This window comes from Aegilops tauschii, chromosome 2, assembly GCF_002575655.3.
Source record: "Aegilops tauschii subsp. strangulata cultivar AL8/78 chromosome 2, Aet v6.0, whole genome shotgun sequence".
Taxonomy (NCBI): Eukaryota; Viridiplantae; Streptophyta; class Magnoliopsida; order Poales; family Poaceae; genus Aegilops; species Aegilops tauschii.
The window spans coordinates 452,006,181-452,028,167 of record NC_053036.3 but is presented as its reverse complement, the minus strand read 5'-3'; positions in this window follow the sequence as shown (position 1 = coordinate 452,028,167).

Genomic DNA, 21,987 nt, shown 5'->3' with positions numbered 1-21,987 from the left:
GAAGCAAAACCGTGACTCTGGTGAAAGAAAAAAAAAACAGAAAACGCGTATTTTTTCCCTTTTCGAGAGACACGGCCGTGACTCTCGCGAAAGCACAACCGTGCCTCTCGCGGAAGCAAAAAAACAGAAAACGCGTTTTGTTTTTCCCTTTCCGAGAGGCACGGCCGTGACTCTCGCGAAAGCACAAGCGTGCCTCTCGCGGAAGCAAAACCGTGACTCTCGCGAAAGAAATTTTTTTGATCGAAAAGCTAAGGAAGACCGGGGGAAAACCAAAATGTCGATTAAAACTAAAAAAACGCTTAAAAAGCCGAAAATGCGTGCGAAAAGAAAAATCCGGAGGGAGCGTCCAGAGCGGAACACGTGGCGAATGGCTGAGAGCGCGCCAAGTGGCGCTGATCGTTGCGAGGCTACCGAAGGAGCGCTCGTTAACTAGTTGGTCTCCTAAATTCTTATGTGTTTCTTTGCTAGAAAAAGAATTTTGGTACGTGGGCTACACGTTATGGCCCAGCGAAGCCAGCCCACTTATTTTTCCGCCCACGTAGCTGGGAAAATTGTATTTTCCACACTAGGCGACAAATAATTGGAGTTTCGCACAGGACAACAAATAATGGGCTGGCCCATTTTTCTTTTTTTTCTGTGTTTTTACTTCTCTTTTTATTCTCTTTTCCACATCTCTTATTTTCCTTCCAAGTTTATTTTTCTTTTAGAATATATTTCGTAAATTAGAAATTCTCAAAAAACGTTCAGAATTTAAAAACAAAATTTGGAAAATGTTCAGAATTCCAAAATTTTGCTGCTATTTTGAAAAATATTCGAAAGACGCAAAAAGTTGCCCTTTTTAAAAAAACAATTTTTATTAAAATTGTTAAAGATTCCTAAAAATAAAAGGTCATTTCAAAAAGTGCTCCAAATTTAACAAATATTTATGTTTTAGTAAACTATTCAACATTTAAAATAATGATTGTCTATAAAAGATACCAATTTTCTGAAAATCTTATGAATTTTCAACACATGTTCCCGTTTTAAAAAAGTGCTCACAAATTCAAGTAATGTTCATCTTTTTATAAAAAACTTGATGTTTTCAGAAAATGTTTGTGAATTTTAAAAGATGCCCCCTTTCATATTTTGTTCGCATTTTTTTTTGAAAGTGTACAGAATTTTCAAAATTTGTTTAAGATTTTAAAAGTTGTTCATGTTTCCTAAAATATTCAGAAACTTCGGACCTGAAAATCCCCTCGATTGAAAGGATTGAAAGGAAGAGTAGATTAAATAACTTGTGGGCCTTCCCTGACGTACGATGACGTAACATAACTCTTAAATGCCCTCGATCAATTAATTGAAAAATAGCTGACTGAATCCTTCACACGCGGCGAAATCGAGAAATTAAATATTCCTTTTTGTTTGCACACAGGATTTTGCTTGCACATATAATTCTCACTGACTTTAAATGCGTATTATTTTATCTTCCGTTGCAACGCACGGGCATATGTGCTAGTACTTCTCAAAAAGAAAAAAACAAGTATCTTTTTCCCACCACGGAAGGCACAGGTTTGCTTACATGAAAGGCACAACTGTGCGTCTTTGAAAAGGAAAAAAAAACATGTTTTTTTCCTTCCACACAAGGCACATATTAGCTTCTCGTGGAGGCACATATTCTCAAAAAATATTTTAAAAACACTTTTTTTCCTTCCACGAGAGATATAGATTTGCTTCCGCGAGAGGCACCGAAAGGGAAAAAACATGTTTGTTTTCCTCCTTCCATGGGATGCACCTCTCGGAAATGATTTTTTTTTTGTTCTGCGAGAAGCACATATTTGTTTCTTGTGGATGCACAGATTTGCTTCCGCGAGAGGTACGGCTATGCCTCTCGGAAGGGGGAAAAAGTGGGGAAAATGTGCTTCCAACTCGGTTTTCTTTTCTTTCGGCTTTTTTCCTAGAACAAGTTCGCTGAAACCTATTAGCATGGGATCTAATTTAGATCTCGGCGATATAAATTCAACAGTGAAAATGGTTCGAGATTTGAATGCACGGTTTAAAATATGAAACATTCTGAATAAACAAATTACGAAAAGAAGAAGAACTCCCAAATCACGACAAATAGCGCACGTGCAATGCGTCATTTGTCAACTCTGAAAAGATGAGAGTGAACTTTGTAAGCGATACCTTTTAATTAGTGATCTTGGATTAATAAGATGGTCATTGTGCGTGGACGATATCCGCTTGAAATGGTCGCCCCGACGCGCGCCACTCTACGGGGAAATTAGTTCCGTCTTAGTATAATATAGTTTTCCGAGCTTTTTTACGTACTACCATCATCCACCTCGGTTACGTGTAGTGCATGCCGCCAACTAGTGGTACCATATACATTGCCCTTCCTAGCCGTCCCATGCTTAATGATTCGACCGACGTGACCATCAGTTTAGTCCGCCCGGCACCCGCACCCGCTCCCCAGAGAGATGAGATGACGACGACATGATCGCCCTGCCTTGGATCATTGTTAACTAAACGGTGCGCGAATGCGTGGCGTCATCAAGCCTTTAAAGCTGCCACGTAATCCTCGACCTCATTTCGCGCATTTCTTCCGTCTGTCCGCAGTCATATGATCATCCGCACCTGCGCTGGTGATAGTACAAAGACTAATTAACACGATCGACGCAACATTAGAAATTTAGAATGTGGCCCGGCGCAACACATGATCGGCGTTTGTCTCATGTGCAACTAAACTACGCCATCTCCGTCCAGAATGGACGGTCGGTCGTGCACCGGTTCCCTTTTTTTGGGGGTCTTTTTTTTTATAATAGTACGAATCAACTGCTCCCCCTTGCCACCTAACATTACAAGGTGCAAGTGATTAGTGAGTAGTGACGGTGAGGTCCACTTGGCGATCAACCACGTCCATCCGGCCTAAAGTGGTTAGCCTGTAGCGAGTACGTACGTGATTAACCTTGCGCGTTCGCACTAGTACTAGCTCGTTTTGTTTCCGCTGCGCGGGGCACTAGCTCGTGATCGTGAAATGAATGGGAGATTCACACTACTAGTACATTCAGTGCACGCGGATATGCCCCGAGATCAACGCTTCTTCCGTTTCCTCCAACGGGAAAGAAAACGCATGTTACTCAAAGAAAACGGCGGAATTCAGATATTGCCGCGCGGCCTGTCAATTCCATAATTGACATGTTGCCGCTGAACATGTGAGTCAGCTCCCCTGCCCTGAATCCATATTTTTGGAAACTAGATGTGGCTTTTGCGCCGCCGAAACTTCACAAAGTTGTTTTTTGCGGGTAACTTTACCAAAGCTGTTGATGTGCTTTAGTTCTCTCGGTAGATACGCGCACTTTACAGGGTCCATAGCAAAATTTGTGACGGATGGGTTCAATAACAGAAATCGGAAGGAGTGACCTCTCTTTCACTAAAGAAAACGCATGATTTATGACTTGTCAATTTTCGAACTTGGTGAGCAGCGATACGGTGTGTCTAGTCACAAACGATTCGTGAAGCAACGAAAAGAGAAAGAAAACGGGCGGGAGAAGGTAGCGATCGCGCGCGCGAGGTAAAGAGCAGAGAGCAATCATGCATACCAAAAGCAAACAATGGAGCAGCGCGAAAAGGCTCTGTCCTATCACTGGCGACTACCATTGACTTGGCTCTGCGTGCTTAGCAAAACTAACAGCATCTACAACCGGACCTCTTAAACTCGCCTCATATGCCCGGGCCGACCGACTGATCACTGCCCCGGGCCTCTCAAACGGCCATCAAATGTCCGGGCTGACCGGCAACCCCCATATCCAGCCCAAATATGGGGCGGATACAGGGATGCCCGCGCGCGCCCTTCACGTCGGACGCCAACAGCCCGACCCCACCCCAAATCGCATCAAATCCACCCCGAAGACCAGCCGGATCCATTTGCTATCTCCTCTCTTCTTCCTCCTCCGCGCCGCCCGTCTCGCGCTCCGTCGCCGCGCCCACTCCGCAACCGTTCCCAGGCTCTCCGCCGCCAGCTCCGGAAGAGCGCTCCCGTCCTCGCCACGGGGGACGTCGTTACCGGCCCGGACGCCACCGTGATACGTCCAGCAACTCTCCGGCTCTGCCTTGCACTTGATGTGTTCGACACATTGACTGACCGGAATTATTGTGATTTTGTTTGGTAAATGATGGATTCCCATGCTTCGTCGGACGAGGAGTAATGACCGACGGAGCTTGACCAAATGATTCAAGATGAGTTCTTTGATTCGTCAGATTTGGACGAAGAAGTGGACATGAGCATGCAAGAGGAAATGGACCGGCAAGTGGAGCATACTCTCAACTTCAAGGGCTCAATCAAAGGGAGAAGAGTAATCAACCGGAACAGGGTGTCCGGAGCAAAGCTACTGCACAATGACTACTTTGCTCCCACACCTGCTTTCCCGAAAGATCCATGGTTTCGTCGCCGTTTTCGCATGCGGAAACCATTGTTTTTGCGCATTGTGGAGGGAGTGGAGGCACATCACGACTACTTCAAGCTCAGGGATTGTTGCGGCCAACTCTCTTTCTCGGCCAAACGGAAGTGCAGGGCTGCTTTGAGGATCCTTGCACTTGGTACTGCTGCAGACACCGTTGGTGAGATGGTCAGGATGGGGGAGAGCACGTGCCTGAAGAGTACTGTCAAATTTGCCCGTGTCGTGGTTGAGGTGTTTGGACCTGAGTATCTCAGAGAACCAAATGCCCAAGACACAAAGAAGTTGTTGGCCATTGGAGAGGCAAGGGGTTTTCCAGGAATGCTCAGATCAATTGATTGCATGCATTGGCAATGAAAGAACTGCCCCTAAGGTCTGCAGGGAATGCATCAAGGTCACACAAGAGAGGCCACAATCATGCTAGAAGCGGTGGCATCACATGACTTATGGATTTGGCATGCTTTCTTTTGAATGCCCGGTTCTCATAATGACATCAACGTGCTTCAACGATCTCCGGTGTTCAGGAGGCTTTGCAATGGGGAATCATCGTTGTGCAACTACACCATCAACGGCCGGGACTACAACATGGGTGATATCTTGCCGATGGTATTTATCCTCAGTGGGCGGCGTTTGCGAAGACCATATCCAAGCCGCGTGGCAATAAACAGAGCTACTTTGCAACAATGTAGGAATCAGCTAGGAAGGACATGGAGAGGGGATTTGGTGTGCTTCAGTCTCGTTGGGGAATTGTGCGGAGCGATGCAATGATGTGGAAATCAGAAACTTTGTGGCAGCTGATGACATGTTGTGTTATTCTGCACAATATGATTGTCGAGGATGAGGGTGATGGTGTAGCCCAAACCCATGATTTTGAAGCACCCGGAGAACAAGTTGAAATCCCAAAAGATCAATATGCGGATCAGCTTATGAAGTTTCCGCAGATGCATCAGAATCTTCGAGATCAGTAGGTGCACACGCAGCTACTCAATAATCTTGTGGAGCACATGTGGATCCACAATGGCAAGCAAGGAGGCAATGCTTGAGTTTGGCACTTCAAATAAATTTTATGTAAATGCTATCTATGCTTGATACCAACAATTGCTATTTACGTGCGACATTGTGTTGCATGATCAACGTGCATGTATTTGCATGGATTTGAGAGTCCGGATTTGAGATATGTGGATGCACGGAAGGAAATATGAGGGCTCGTCCGAATGCGCCCGCGAGCATTTAAGGGGCCGGATTTGCCAAGTCCGGTTGTAGATGCTCTAAGAGCATCTAGCTGAACTTAGCAAATCTTTCTACTTATACACCCACACCCATGGGTGCGCTCGGAGGCGTCCGCAGATAGCGTCGGACGGTCTCTTATTTGGCCGGTCGGACAGTCACACACCCCAAATTCAAACCATTAAACTCATGAAAATGCATGCACTTCCATCATACACGTGAATGTCACGTGTAAATAAACATTTTTTATAGCGAAAATACATTGTTCGAACATAAATTTCACTTTAGGTGTCCAATTCAAACATTAGCCCTTTGGTTTTTATTGTGGACCCACATATGCTCGACAATATCATTGAGTAGCTACGCATGCACCTGATGATCTAGAAGATTCGTATGCATCTACAAGCAAATTATAAGCTGGTGTACATCTTGATCTTCCGGGATGTGGACTTGTTCCCGAGTCGTTTCAAACTCACTGGTTGGGGCTACCCCATCTCCCTCGTCCTCGACAATCATATTGTGCCAAATGACACAACATGCCATCGGTCGCCACAAAAGTCTCTGATTCCCACATCATTGCAGCTCCACGAACAATTCTCCAATGAGGTTGAAGCACTCTGAATGCCCTCTCCACATCCTTGTTATTGGCACAATATGAAGATCCACACGGATCAAGGATCAAACACAACAAAAGCTCACAAGAACCAATAAATTGCAAGAAAATTTTTTGGGCTATTTTTGTGGGGATTTTCGAATTGGGACAAAGACACACAAAATTAGGCTAGAAAATGGTGGGGGAGACTCCAAATTCGTGATCAACGTGGCTCTAGATACCAAGATGTTGTAGGGTGGAGACCCTAAGTGGAGATCTTTCACGAGTTGGAGGGGGGATCCACGAAGAACACAAAAAACAAGAGGGGAAATCACAAGAGGAACACTCAAAAACAAGCCCAATCACATATCCACTAGAATAGCAACACATAGATCCACAAGATACATGAACAACAAAGAGAAAATAGCACAAGGTAAAGTTCATCCCAAATCCCAAAGGGAGATGAGGTCTTGATGATCCTATGATGGGGATCCTTCCCTAGATGGGGTCTTGAATCCACTAGGGATCTTCTCCTAGGAGGTCTTGATCTCCATGGGAGAAGGTAGATAGGAGCAAAGCTCTCAAGATCATGTCATGTACTTTGATAACCCTAACAAATGGTCTAGGTACGGAATATATAGGTAGGTGGAGGAGGGGGACGGAGTGGAGGCCCAAACAGCAGCTCTCGGTCGACCATCCTAATGGGCCCGTGCGGACGGGGTAAGTTGGGCCTGTGCGCACGGTACACGCCCGTGCGCACGGGGTGCTACAGCTGAAGGAAATATGCCCTAGAGGCAATAATAAAGTTGTTATTTTATATTTCCTTATTCATGATAAAGGTTTATTATTCATGCTAGAATTGTATTGATTGGAAACTTAAATACATGTGTGAATACATAAACAAATAGCGTGTCCCTAGTAAGCCTCTACTAGAGTAGCTCGTTGATCAAAGATGGTTAAGGTTTCCTAACCATGGACATGAGTTGTCATTTGATAACGGGATCACATCATTAGGAGAATGATGTGATGGATAAGACCCATCCGCTAGCTTAGCATAATGATCGTTCAATCTTATTGCTATTGCTTTCTTCATATAAAATACATATTCCTTCGACTATGAGATTATGCAACTCCCGGATACCGGAGGAATACCTTGTGTGCTATCAAACATCACAACGTAACTGGGTGATCATAAAGATGCTCTGCAGGTATCTCCGAAGGTGTTTGTTGAGTTGGCATAGATCGAGATTACGATTTGTCACTCCGAGTATCGGAGAGGTATGGCCCCTCTCGGTAATACACATCATAAGCTTGCAAGCAAATGACTAAGGAGTTGGTCGCGAGGTGATGTATTACGGAATGAGTAAAGAGACTTTCCGGTAACGAGATTGAACTAGGTATGAAGATATCGACGATGGAATCTCGGGCAAGTAACACACCGATAGACAAAGGGAATTACGTATGTTGTCATAACGGTTCGACCGATAAAGATCTTTGTAGAATATGTAGGAGCCAATATGGGCATCCAGGTTCAGCTCTTGGTTATTGACCAGAGAGGTGTCTCGGTCATGTCTACATAGTTCCCGAACCCATAGGGTCCGCACGCTTAACGTTCGTTGAGGATATAGTGTTATATGAGTTATATGATTTGGTGACCGGATGTTGTTCGGAGTCCCGGATGAGATCACGGACATGACGAGGAGTCTCGAAATGGTCGAGAGGTAAAGATTGATATATAGGACGATGGTATTCGGACACCGGAAGTGTTTCGAAGGGTACCGGGTACTTATCGGGTCACCGGAAAGGAGTTTCGGGCACCCCCGGCAAAGATATGGGCCTAATGGGCCAAAGGGGGAACATACCAGCCCCTGGTGCACCCCTTCTTTGGACAGCAGGCCCTAAGGGAAGGAAAGGGGGAGGGCTAGCCCCTCCAGCCTTTCCCTCTCATGGGAGAAAGGAAAGGGGGGGGGGGGGTGCCACCCTCCCCTGCCTTTCCCCCGCACCTATATAAGGCAGGGGCGCGGCTTGGGAGGGACTCCAAGTAGGATTACTCCTACTTGGGCGCCTCCTTTGGCTCCTCCTCCCTCCCTCCCACCTATATAAATGTGGGAGGGGGCGCCTAGCACACAAAAGACAATTGCCTAGCCGTGTGCGGTGCCCCCCTCCACCGTTTACACCCCCGGTCATATTTTCGTAGTGCTTAGGCGAAGCCTTGTGGAGATCACTTCACCATCACTGTCACCATGACGTCGTGCTGACGGAACTCATCTACTATATTGACGTCTTGCTGGATCAAGAAGGCGAGGGACGTCACCGAGCTGAACGTGTGCAGAATGCGGAGGTGCCGTGCGTTCGGTACTTGATCGGTTGAAGCACGAAGAAGTTCGACTACATCAACCGCGTTGTGAAACGCTTCCGCTTACGGTCTACGAGGGTACGTAGACACACTCTCCCCCTCGTTGCTATGCATCTCCATGGATAGATCATTGCGTGTGCGTAGAAATTTTTTTGTTTTCCATGCAACGATTCCCAGCAGTGGCATCCGAGCCAGGTCAATGCGTAGATGATATGCACGAGTAGAACACAAAGAGTTGTGGTCGGTGAAAGTCATACTGCTTACCACCAACGTCTTATTTTGATTCGGCGGTATTGTGGGATGAAGCGGCCCTGACCAACCTTATATGTCCACGCACATGAGACCGGTTCCACCGACGGACATGCAACTAGTTTTGCATAAAGGTGGCTGGCGGGTGTCTGTTTATCCTACTTTAGTTGAATCGGATTTGACTGCGGCCGGTCCTTCAAGAAGGTTAAAACAACAAACTTGGCGAAACACCGTTATGGTTCTTTTTGCATAGGTAAGAACGGTTCTTGCTAGAAGCCCGTAGCAGCCACGTAAAACTTGTAACAACAAAGTAGAGGACGTCTAACTTGTTTTTGCAGGGCATGTTGTGATGTGATATGATCAATACATGATGTGATATACGTTATTGTATGAGATAATCATGTTTTGTAATTTATATGCAAACGACAGGAGCCTTATGGTTGTCTCTTTATTGTATGAAATTCAAGCGCCATATAATTGCTTTAATTTATCGCTATGCGATAGCAATAGTTGTAGAAGCAATAGTTGGCAGGACGACCACGACGCAACGATGGGGATCAAGGTGTCGAGCCGGTGACGATGGAGATCATGACGATGCTTTGGAGATGGAGATCAAAAGCACATGATGATGATGGCCATATCATGTCACATATTTTGATTGCAGGTGATGTTTATCTTTTATGCATCTTATTTTTCTTAGAACGATGGTAGCATTATAAGATGATCCCTTCACTAAATTTTAAGATATAAGTGTTCTCCCCGAGTATGCACTGTTGCGGAAGTTCATCATTTCGAGACACCATGTGATGATCGGGTGTGATAGACTCTGCGTTCACATACAACGGGTGTAAGCCAGATTTACACACACACGGAATACTTGGGTTAAACTTGACGAGCCTAGCATGTACAGACATGGCCTCGGAACATTGGAGACCGAAAGGTCGAACATGAGTCATGTAGTAGATATGATCAACATAGAGACGTTCACCATTGATGACTACCCCATCTCACGTGATGATCGGACATGGGTTAGTTGATATGGATCATGTATCACTTAGACAACTTGAGGGGTGTTGATTTAAGTGGGAGTTAATTATTAATTTGATTAATTGAACTTAATTTATCATGAACTTAGTCCTGATAGTATTTGTAAATCTATGTTCACTACAAAAAAAAGACACATCCGTGACATTTTGGGCCGAACGAAATTTTTTCCTGTTATACTTATGACACTTCTATGATGATAATTGTGACAAAACCCGGTATCATCATAGATGTGGTGGGGTCCTACTTCTATGACAAAAAATCATGACAGAAAATGGGCTTTTCGTCCTGGGCGGGCTGGAGACGCAGCTGCATGACATTCTTTGGGCCGTCCATGACGAAAAAAACCGTGGTAGAAGCGAGGGCGAGGAAAATATCGGGGAGTTCCCGGTTACGGTGGGTGGTCGGGGGCCGAGCGATGCGCGTTTCTCTCGTACGTACGCGCGTGTGTGCGAGGCATTGGGCTCTAACTGAACCCGAGCGAGGCATTGGGCTCTAACTGAACCCGAGAGATTGCATTGCAGGCTACGCGTTACTGACCCGAGCGATCGATCCCTTGCTGTTAACTGAACCCGAGTGATTCCTTCACTACTGCTACTAACTGAAGCCGATCGAACACTGCTGCCTCCTTCCCTGGATGAACAATGAGCATTGTTGAGGGGGTTTGGATGAACAGTTCCCGATGGGGGGTTGGATGAACAGGACCCTGTGATAGTAGAGGTCGTTGCCGGTGGATGAACAGGACCCCGTGGAGGGCTGGTTGAACAGTAGCTGGTGAAGGGCTGCTTGAACAGTAGCTGGTGGAGGGCTGGATGAACAGTGGCCCGTGGAGGGGTGGTTGAATAGGAACCCGTGGAGAGGGCTGGTTGAACAGTAGCCCGTGGAGGAGTGGTGGAGGCTAGATGAACAGGAGCCCGTGGATGAACAGTCGCAAGTGGAGGCTGAAGGAGGTCGACGGTGGATGAACAGGAGCCTGTGGAGGCAGTCGACGGTGGATGAACAGTAGCCCATGGGGGCAGTCGACGGTAGAGATGAACAATATCCCGTGGAGTTCCGTTTTGCGGTACGCCACACCCCTCCTGATGAACAGGACCCCCGTTTCGACCGTAGCGCTCCAACACAAGTCTGTTTGCTCCGTTTTGCGGTACGCCACACCCCTCCCGATCAATAGGACCCCGTTTCGACCGTAGGAGGTCCGTTTCCTCTGTGCGATACGCCAGACCCCTCCCGATGAACAGGATCCCGTTTCCACCGTGGCCGGTTGAACACAAGGCCGTTTCCTCCGTTCTGCGGTATGCCAGGCCTCGTTTCCATCGGTTGTTCCGTCCAAGCCTGTTGGCTCCCGATGAACACGACGACGCATTCCGTTCCGACCCAGCCGGTTGCCTCCCCATGAACACGACAATGGCGCAGCTTCTCCGTTCCGACCCAGCCATGTACACGAGCCCTGGCCGTACGTATGCGCGAGTAGGCGTTCGAGACCCCGCCCGTATATACGTACGTGTACATGCTACGTGCGCGCCTCTACGCGTGCGCGCCTCTACATCGACCAGTATGTACGTACACGTTTGTGACCAGAATGACAACGCTACGTACGCTTCGACCAGGTGGGTCCCGACTGTCAGGCACTTCCTTGCGTGCGAAGATATAGCTGGTGGGTCCCAGCAGTTTGGGGCGAATCATTTTTTTGCCCGTAATATGGACGCACTTCCTTGCGTGCGAAGATGTAGCTGGTGGGTCCCAGCAGTCAGGGGGGAAATGTTTTTTTCGTGAAATACGGTGGCCCGTCCGGTGGGTCCCTGCTGTCAGGTGGAGGAATCATTATTTTCCACGTAATAAGGAGGCACTTCCTTGTTGCGGCCGGGGACCCAGCTGTCAGCCTCTCCACGTACAGTACTCTTCCGATGGAAGTCGTTCCTTGACCATGTTGACCACGCCGCGCCGAGAGCACCAGGGCGGTGGACGACGGCGAGGCCTAGGAAGGGGACGACGCGGAGCCGGGGAAGACGCGGCAGTGGATGCCCACGCGGAGGGGAGTACGTGGGTTGACTGCTTCAGTTGCGGTGTGAGGCTGCCGTCACCGGAGAATAACAGGAGGTGTGGGTGAGTATAGAGGGATGGCATGGCCAGCGGTGGCAGCACAGCCGGCCACGGGAGGCAGGAGCAGGCGGCACGGCCGACGCTTGTTTGGGCGGCTGGAGCAAGAAGACCAGATGTTGAAGAAGCACTACGGCCGTTGGATGGACATCGTACGGTCACTGGAGCTAGAATCCTTCATATTGACTAAGTTGACAAAGCCCTTCGTCCCCGTCAACTTAGTAGGCCCACAAGTCAGCCTCCCACTACGGTGGGTCCCAGCTAGCAAGGGGGTATTCATTTTTTTGCACGTAATAAGGAGGCACTTCCTTGCGTGCGAAGATATAGCTGGTGGGTCCGACCTGTCAGCGGGGGTACGTTTTTTTCGCGAAATACAGAGGCCCTTCCGGTGGGTCCCATCTGTCAGGTGGAGGAATCATTATTTTGCGCGTAATAAGGAGGCATTTCCTTGCGTGCGGCCGTGGACCCAGCTGTCAGCCTCTCCACGCACAGTCTAGTTCTGATGGATGTCGTTCGTTGACCACGTTGACCACTCTGCGCCAAGCGCATCCATGGTGGTGGACGACGGCGAGGCCCCGGACAGCAACGAGCCGGAGATGGGAAGACGCGGGAGTAGAGTCGCGGACGGAGAGGTGTACGAGGGTTAACTGGTTCTGGTGCGGTGTGATTCGGCAGTCGGTGGAGAAGAATAGGAGGTGTGGAGGGGTGGAGGGATGACCTGGCCAACAGTGGGGTAGCGCTTCACAGCGAAGCGTGCTAAGCAGAGCTGCTAGCAGGGGGAGGCGGGAGCAGGTGGTCCCGGCGGCGCTGGAGGAAGAAGACGAGAGATTGAAGATGGATGTCGGTCGTTGGATGTAAATCCAACGGCTAACGATGTCAGAATCATTTGTTGACTAAGTTGACAACGACTTGCGTTAGCTTCGACCTATTGGCCCACATTTCAGCCTCCAAAAATGTGGCACGTATTCAACCCATTTTTTTCCAGAATTTACAGTCAATTTGATCTCTTTTTTTTAGAATTACAGTCCATTTGCTGGGCTGGATGAACAAATAATGTAGTCCATGCGGCCCATTTATTTTTTTTCTAAATAATTACAGGCCATTTGCACTTTCTCGATATACACGATTTTGCTGGACTGATTCTAATTATAATGTTGGGTTGGGCGCAGCAATGTTATCAAAAAATAAACAGGGGTGAGCATTTTGTTATAAATATATTTAAAGAATAAGCGATTTATTATTATATTGGTCCTTAAATCTTATCAAGCTTTTGTACACAATCACCAGGATTTTCATTGCCAAAAAATCCAGGATTTTATTGTTAAGAAATTATTTTTATTAGTTAATAAGATGTGGGATGTTGTTTTCTTACATATGTAAGTATTTGTTAAATATATGATGACAATAACAATAATATATAATAACATATAAAATAATTTAAATATATATAATATAGTTAGAAGGGAAACATAAGTTGGACCAGGCATTTCTATTCTTATATAGAAAAATAAAACAGACCTATGCGTTTTCTTCAAAAAAATACATAAATTAGGGTGCCGATGTTTCAGGAAAAATAAAACCTCGGATGGGAGGTCCATAGGCCGGTCGATACATGACGGCCCTCAAAAAATACAAACCGGCATGTCGTGGGCTGTGCATGTTAAAAAAGAAAGCCTAGATGGGGCAGCCCAAAACCCAGCCAATACTTGCTGCCCCAGTGATAATAAATGATACCTGCCAGCTCCCCGGCTTCGTTGTGAATTTATCTCCTATAGTAACTACGTTGAAGCACCTAAAAATAATGTAACTATGTTGACAAACCCGTGGGCCCCAACATCACTATAGCATTAGGAGGAAGTATTTTTTAGATGAGGCACTTACTTGCGTACGGCCATAGACCTGGTGGGTCCCGACTGTCTGCCTCTCCACGTACAGTCCTCTCCAGATTTCTCTTGTTTGTTCAACATGTTCACAACGGCAGACAGCGGTGCCGTAGCGAGCGCACAAAGGCGTAGGAGGAGATCGGACCACCTGAGGTAGTGCCCTATTTGTAACGAAAGTACCGAACTAGCCCAGTGGCCAAGTGACACTACCCGACAGGCGACAGCTCTTTCGCCCGGGTTCGATTCCACCTGATGCAGGGAAAATATCTCCAAATTTTTTGCCTCTGCCATTATTGACATGTGGATCCCCATTGTCATCTACGCACACCACGTCCAACACTTGTCAAAACTTCGTCCCTCATTTTCTTTGTTTTTCTCACACTCGACATTGTGTGGGCATTTTGAAAATAGCATACCTTTTTGACTGTGCATCATATGAAGATGTGCTATGCATGAATGTTGATCAGCATGATGTTAACTGGCTGGTAGTTCCATTTTTGACCATGAATAAAACTTCCAACATGATGTTAACCCTGTTTGAAAAGGCCGTGTTAATATAAATGCTCTGCCTCTGAAAGTTGCAGTTTCTTATCTGAAACTGAACTTGCAGTTTCTTATCTGAAACTGAAATTTGCAGTTTCTTCTCTGAGAATCACATTGTCTGCACTTTTATTCTCCTATGAAACTACAATTTTTGAAGTGCTAAAAATAGATCTCTAGAATTCATAAAATACTTCATATGCTCAATACTGCAAATCTGAAATTCAAAAGACATTCATATCTGAAAGTACTCTCAAAATACACAACACAAAACACAATTCACAACCTGCAAAACTGGCAACCCTAAGCTCCTCCTGACAATTCACAACCTGCCCGACTATTGGGCTTGGGGGGGGGGGCAGTCCCCTCCTATTCCTCGGCAGCAGACAGCCGCCCCGTGAGACGATGTGAACGGCGAGGGAGAGGATGGCGGGGAAGCATCATCGGGCCAACTGCTTTTCTCCTCTTGCAGTTGGGTTCGGTCGACGAAGACTCCACCGGCTCGCTCTGGCACGCCACCCTCACAAACGGCACCCTGTAGATGCTCGATCCTTCAATCTCTGGTGGATGCTCCATCTGGGATCGATACTCCCACCACCGCTCCCTCATGATCGGATTCGGTGAATCTGTTTGCTCCATGGCCCAGTGGAGGAGCTCTATGTACTCCCGCACGACTCCCTTCGGGATTATCGCCGCCTTTTCGCTCTGTTGTAGATATTTGGCCATGGATGTCGCCGTCGCCGCTAGTTGGTCCTTGTTGTCAAACCAAGACTATATCTCCAACATCCTAGCTAGCTTCACAGGGTCACCGTCTGCGATCCTCACGTATCGGTTGTACTCCTCCATCGATCTACTTCTCCACAGTACCTTCACTCGCCGGCGGTGGTTTTTGAATGGAAGAGGAGAGGAGCAGCGCTGGTTTTGGATTGGAACGGGAGAGGAGCGACGCTGGTTTTGGATTGGAACAGGAGAGGAGGGGTGGTGGTTTTGAAATGGAAGAGGAGAGGAGCGGCGCTAGATTTAGATTGGAAGAGGAGAGGAGCGGCGGTGGTTTAAGAGGAAAGGAGCGGCGCTGGTCTTGGAAGTATTTTTTTTGTTTTGCGTATTTTGGGTCAAAGTTTGACCACATACTGTATTTGACAAGCAAAATGTGAATGCATGTCACCAAAAATTGTATCGTTTGGTTCGTATCTGAATGTACTTTCAAATTATATTATTTTTGGAACATATAACATATATTTTATTTATGAAAATCATGGTAAATTATGACCCAGAATAAAAGGGAGACTAGTTAATGTGGGGTCGCTTTCTTAATTGAAGGGTAAATTGATTTTGATTTTGATCCAGTCAAAGCGCGCCGGCCCTCTCGTCCAATCCTAAATCGCTGCCACACGCTCCTCTCCCTCTTCTCCATTGCAAAACCACCTCCTCTCCTCTCCATCATCTCCATTCCAAAACCACCGCCTCGCCTCTCCCTCTTCTCCATTGCAAAACCACCTCCTCTCTCCTCGGACGAGGATCCCCTGACATAGCCCATCCTGCCATTGAGACACTGACACATGGGTCCCACCAAGCGCGGGGCCCACCTGTCAGCGACTGAAAGGTAGGGAAACCTCTCCTCTCCATCATCTCCATTCCAAAACCACCGTCTCGCCTCTTCGTCTTCTCCATTGCAAAACCACCCCCTCTCCTCTCCATCATCTCCATTCCAAAACCACCGTCTCGCCTCTCCCTCTTCTCTATTGCAAGACCACTGTCTCTCCTCCCATCTTCCAAAGCTAGCACCGGACCACTCAGAAGGACATCTATGGAGAGGATGCAGCAGCGAACCAGGCAGATCGCCGGTGGCGACCAGGCAAAGTTAGCCAGGTTGAAGGAGATCCTTACTTGGTTTGACAATGAGCGGGAGATTTTGAGGATGGTGAGGGCCATGTGGCAATGTATGCGAAAGAGCGAGAGGACGGCGATGAGGGCGGAGATGTACTCCTCGGCGGCAGTCACGCCGCAGTCCTTCGAGTTCATCGAGTATCTCCTCTGCGCGATGGAGCAGACAGATTCGCCCGAGGCGAAAGTAAGGCGGAGGTGGTGGGCGTACAGGTCGAAGGTCGAGCACCCAGAGGATAACGAATCGATCGAGTACGGTGTGCCGTTCGTGAGGGTGCAGAGCCAGCCAGAGCCACATCAGTATTCGTTCTACCACCGCAAGAGGAGGCCGGATGACGCGACGTCCTTCCTTGCTGTTCTCTATGGTTCCCTCAACGCTCTCCTCGTTTCAACGGCGTAGGGTTTAAGGTAAGCTTCGCACTAACCTAATCTTCCATCTGCTCATGCTTACAATCAGTGTGATAGCTAATAAAAATCATGCTTACAATCAGTCTCCGAGTACTACGCCAATCACCCTAAAATAGCTCTGGACCTTTGGGTCAAAGTTGTGACACTGTGTACAAATAAAGAAAAATAGATTGGTGCTTTTTTCAGAAAAGAGTACTCCCTAGAAAACTGCCAATATAGGCTACTAGTATTTTTTTGAAGTCTAAGCTACTAGTATTTGGTTAGAGGACTTGCTGCTGAGAAAGATCCGTCCACAGTGAGCGCCACACATGCCACTTGTGGTGGTGGATGCCAATTCTTAGATGGGGCAGGGTTGGTGTCGGTAATTTTTACTTGGCACCTCGCACTCTGCATATATGCTGGTTCCATCCATACATTTGTGCAGTTCCACCAAAATGCAGCTGAATAACCCTGTTTGCACAGATAATGAAAAAGCGTGATTACATTATAGTGGCACTAGTTGATGAAACATACAGTAATAAATAGAAGAAAATATTGCCACAGTATCATTGTATGCCATGTTGCGAGGTCGAGATGGGCCCTGCGATGCCTCATACGGTACGCCTCATACTGGAAATCAAGTAATCGACCCAAGTCTCCCCGATACACCTTCTGCCAGTGATGAACATCAGTGTAAAGCGGTAGTACAAGGAGGGGCCTTGAGACATTCCAATCTCTATTTTTGTGCAGATCAACTAAAATTAAGCACCCCAGTTTGCAAAAACGCTTAAACATTAACAATGGGACTAGTTGATGAAACATATACTAACAAAGAGATGCACTTTCTTTATCTACATTGGAAATGAAATGATAGAGAGGACATTCGCTCTATTTTAACTGTATTATTACTTCATTTTACCAGTGGCACTAGGGTCGAGCAGGTGGCAAACGAGGTGTACCGTGTGTCGCAAGGATGGAGGCCGGGGGTGCTTAGACTGGGATGCTGAAGCTGGCTCTATCTTCCCCCTGATGTTTCTGCGGTAGCATTTGGGTTGTAATCCAAACTTGGTTGACCTGGTGCTGCGTCCCCCTACCTACCTAGCTTATGTGGCGAACTTGTCTCCTACTAGTACTCAGTCTGGTGTAGTAGTAGTTGCATAACTGCCCGTTTACACTGAGATGTTGTCGGATAATGGTTCTCTATGGTAGGGTTTCTTTAATGAAATCCGAGGAAACCCCCTCTTTCGATATATATAAAAAATCTATGGCACTAGCAGTGCCAAAACATTGCCTCAAATTAATAGTGCCACTAGATTAAGGTGCAAAATAATAACATTACTGCTTTATCATGGCAGTGCCAAAACAGTAGCACAAGAGCAGACTCAACATGCAGGATCTTTGGCAAACGGCCAGACCAAAAATCCACATACCTCGTGATGGGAACCATATCTTCAGTCAACGCCATCGTAGAAGGGATGACACCAGTCACCAAGATGGATGATTCAATTCATGGGACCTTTTGGTGCAGTTCACCTAAAATGAAGCAATGTCCCATGAGCTAGTAGCTTCTTCTTCTTCTTCTTTTTTAAGAAAAGGGCTTCAACCCCAGTTCCATTTCCATCAGAAAATGAAACCCACAGAGCTTCATCTTCATTAGTTGCAATAAAATTGAGCAACATCAAGGTTGGTTGTGAAGCTCCTGGAATGTTCAACTATAATTTGGATATCATTTGTGTAGTTCAACTAATATCAAGCGTGAAATGTATGTCTCTGTTTGCACAAAAAAGGTGGAAAGGAGGGTGACAAACAAGTGATGAAATATACATCAAATGAAAAGAAGCATGTTCCTTATCTGAATAGCAATCCTACAAGGACAGTAGCAATTTCTAAAGCAGCAGCATTGCTAGATATTAGTGTGGGCATTAGGATTAACTATGACAACCGTTAAATACGACATTACTTTAATGGTGCCATTGCTTCATTTTACCAGCAACATTACATTAGCAGCTGCTACAGAGTCGGTATTTGGGCACGGGAGAGTAGGCGGACCAGGACAGTTGCATTTCTAACGAAAAGAAGCAACTTATCTTAATGGGAAATTTAGCAGGACATGAAAAAAAGTGCCATTGATTCATATTACTGGAGGCATTACATTGAAAACAACATTGGTTTAACGTGCCCTTACTTTTAACAGTGCGACTGCTACATTTTACCAGTGGCATTACATAAGAGTGGCTCGGGGCAAAAAACATCAGAACATGATATCTTTCCTTTTTCAACCAATAGATCGAGTTTATATTGAGTTTCTACTGCGTTTCCCTTTATTTCCCTATTAGAACAAGAGAACAGTTGGATAGCCAGTCTCTGCTACTTTTCGCCCCCATTATTTCCTCTTTCGACCAAGTCCTATATTCAAGTAACAGATCTTCCCCCACCCCACCCCTTTCTTCCTTGTTTGAACCAAGTAGTACTAGATTCGAGTGCATGAACTACTTTTACCTCTTAATAGTCAAAATTTAGGTGGCTTTTGAACAGCCGATCCTTCCTATCTACGAGGGGCCCTGGGAAATAGTAAAAGATACAAATTCAGCGACGTCAGGAGCTCAGGAAGTAGAGCAAGACCGGTTTTGAAGGAAGTTATACCTAAGGGTCGCCGGGATGTCGATAGGTGGGCGGCGGGAGGCCGGATCTGCCCACACTACGACAGCAAGGAAGAAGGGGTCGGAGGCCCTCCCTAGCCAGCGGTGCTTGGGAGAGAACGGCAAGGAACGCTGACCATGATGCGCCGGCAGTGGGTAAGAGCCATCGGCGAGGACGGCCGCATGAACGTTGCACCTTCTCACCTTCCCCGGCGGAGAGGATCCGGCTGGATCTGTGACCAGCGGTGAGCAGAGAGAGAGAGAGAGAGAGAGTGTGGCCACCACTGTCGTGTTTAGATCTGGAAAGGATGAGACAGTGTGAAGATACCAACACTAGCAAGCAAGTGCGGAGGCCCCTGCCTATATAGTGGAGTACTAGTTTTCTTTTGTCTACTAGAGCCGGCTTGACCTCGTCAATGATTGTCGAGAAGTCTTCATGCACATGCCCCGGAGGTGCAGTTGTTGTCATTTTGATCTGAAGCACCGGATTATAACATATAACATGAAAAAATGCCACATGACAAGAAACCATAACCTCACTGCCCAAAGGAGACAACATGTGTGTGCAAACGCAATATGACCCGCGTTCCATTCGGAGAGGGGCATGCCAGACCGACCGACCGTCTGGGGTGCCACGCATACGCGACGGGCGTGCTGTATACTTCGTACATGAGTACCGCCCTTTTCTTGAGGCTTTGCTCCATGGCGCAATCCATGGATAATATATTAGTATACTGTACTATTTAAAAGTCGAGGGCGGGGCTTTTCCCGCGTGGTAGGCGGGGCAGTTCCGCCTAGTCGGTTCGACAGAGATGCGAGAAAATGAGGGAGTAGGCTGCTGCAAACATAGGGCTATGTGATTTGACAGCGAGTTACTGCTGGACAGGTGGGGCCCCGTGATTTGACTTGCCATCTTATTATTTTAACTACGGCGCTACCACCGGCATGAGTCTCCCGATTCCTGACCACCTCCATGGTATACAGGTGCCTCTCCCAATGCTCCACCATGTAGAGGCTGGTCTTGCATGAGAGCCCACTCCTCCACTTTTTCCTTGCCTCTTTCCTCTACATATGCAAAAATGCCATGTAAGCGGGCTTATAGCCCACTATTGTACTTGCTCGTACAGGTGCTAAGCCTGCCACATAGGCATAAAGTCTGATGTGGCAAGTTAATTACTCCCTCCGTCTAGGTGTGCAAGTCGTCTTACGAAAACCAAATAATCCCAAAACACTTACGCGCGGTGCATACATCATTTCTTGTTTCTTGACATATCAACCAATAAGAGATGTGGGGTGTGCATGCTTTTAATGACTTGAGACTACCATTTCATTGGAAGAGGTCACTCCTTGGCAAATGCAATAAATACTACAAAGAAAGGGATAGAGAGAAGTAAAAAAATACTCTTATAGCCAACCTTATAGCCAACCTTATAGCTAACCTTGTTGTATAAGTGATGACTATGTATGAGATGCCAACATCAGATAGCCTAACGCATCGTGTTAAATCTCCAAGGGCGCGACCGCGCGAGCGAGGCGACGGTCGTCGTAGGCGACCATGATACGGGCTGCTAGCAGCCCTTGGATCTGAGATCGAACGGTCGCATGCTAAGTTGCGGAAAATTTGCAGAATAACCCTCTAGGATAGGATATTCACCCATAGGTCTAGAATCACGCCATGCAACCGTTCGATCTCAGATCCAAGGGCTCTCGGAAGCCCGTATCATGGGAGAATGGAAAGCTTCGTATCACCTATAATTTTCCCGACGCTTGACATGACATCGAAAGCCATTTAATTGGGCGTCGAGGAGACATGACATCTAATTGGGCCCCCATAGTACTGTGCATGAATCCATTTATCCACCAGGCAAACCACTACCCTGCCGTTCGCACGCCCCACTCAGCATTTTTACAAAAACCGCTGGCAGTTCTCGCTCGTACTCGTCCCCAGACGTCCTTTAACATTATGGTAGTTCGCTCCTAGTCGTCCCGTCCTTTCACATTATGGCAGTTCCACTAATCCTAACCCTGCTCCCAAATCCATGGCATCCCAAATCTCCATGATCGGCGGTGAGTACAAGGTTAGAACCATCACCGGCGATGAGTTCGACGTCATCTACACCCGTTCTTCCGCATCAGTGAAAGGATGCCTTGCTTGCTTCAAACGCATGTTCGAAAACTCAAATGATGAGTGGGTTGCTGGGCTAGATGTTGAGTACACCACAGTCCTGGGAAGCGAGAAGAATCTAAAGGAGGCGGCGAAGAAGAAGCCCGTTGTGATCCAGGTTTGCGTGCATGACTTATGATTGGTCTACCACATATGCCATGCCAATGTTGAGTGCGAGGAATTTAAGAAGTTCCTCAAGGGCGGCCGAGTCAAATTCGTTACTGTAGACTTTAGGAACGACAAGGAAATCCTGGGTCGGATAGGCCTCGTTGTAGGCAACCCCTTCGACCTCCAGAAGAAAGGGCTGGTGCCCTCCCGTGATCAGCCTTCAATGTTGAACCTGGCAGGAGCCATGGTTCATCCTTCGTACGGTACACTAAAGAAACCCCCGTTCAAGTTTCATCATGCATGGGAGTGGAATGTACTAGATATAGACCACATCCACTACGCTGCAATGGATGGCTACCTTTGTTTCAACATCTACAAGGGTTG